Consider the following 572-nt stretch of genomic DNA (forward strand, 5'->3'; position numbering starts at 1 on the left):
CTGACGCATCTTTTGTTTGGCTTCCCGTTCGTGAATGCTTTCTTATTGGGGACTGTTTCGTTTTGTGCGCGCATCATTTTGTCAATATCAGTGTCAGTGTGTGGGTCTGTTGTCAACCGGAAGTTTTACTCCTAAGTAGATGCAGGGCCTTGACTGCTCTGTCCTCCCGTCTGGAGAGGAGAAGGTTGGAGGCAGGCAGGGCGGAAGCAACCATTCGGTACTGTTTTCTTTGATTTTTCTTTCTTTCTGTTTTTAATCAATTTATTTATTTATTTATTTATTTATTTATTTATTTATTTTTGGCTGCGTTGGGTCTTCGTTGCTGCGCGCAGGCTTTCTCTAGTTGTGGCGAGCGGGGGCTACTCTTCATTGCGGTGCCCGGGCTTCTCATTGTGGTGGCTTCCTTTGTTTTGAGAGCATGGGCTCTAGGCAGGCGGGCTTCAGTAGTTGTGGCGTGTGGGCTCAGTAGTTGTGGCTTGCAGGCTCTAGAGCGCAGGCTCAGTAGTTGTGGTGCACAGGCTTAGTTGCTCCACGGCATGTGGGAATCTTCCCGGACCAGGGCTCAAACCCAT

At 48.8% G+C, this 572-nt stretch overlaps 1 protein-coding gene across 1 annotated transcript in view; it reads left to right on the top strand.

Annotated features, from left to right (window-relative positions):
- The window catches only part of LOC103072349 (calcium-activated potassium channel subunit alpha-1), a 545963-nt gene that overhangs the window by 311090 nt on the left and 234301 nt on the right, over positions 1-572 (top strand). The window lies entirely within an intron of this gene.

This window comes from Lipotes vexillifer, unplaced genomic scaffold (genome assembly GCF_000442215.2).
Source record: "Lipotes vexillifer unplaced genomic scaffold, Lipotes_vexillifer_v1.1 scaffold1662, whole genome shotgun sequence".
NCBI lineage: Eukaryota > Metazoa > Chordata > Mammalia > Artiodactyla > Lipotidae > Lipotes > Lipotes vexillifer.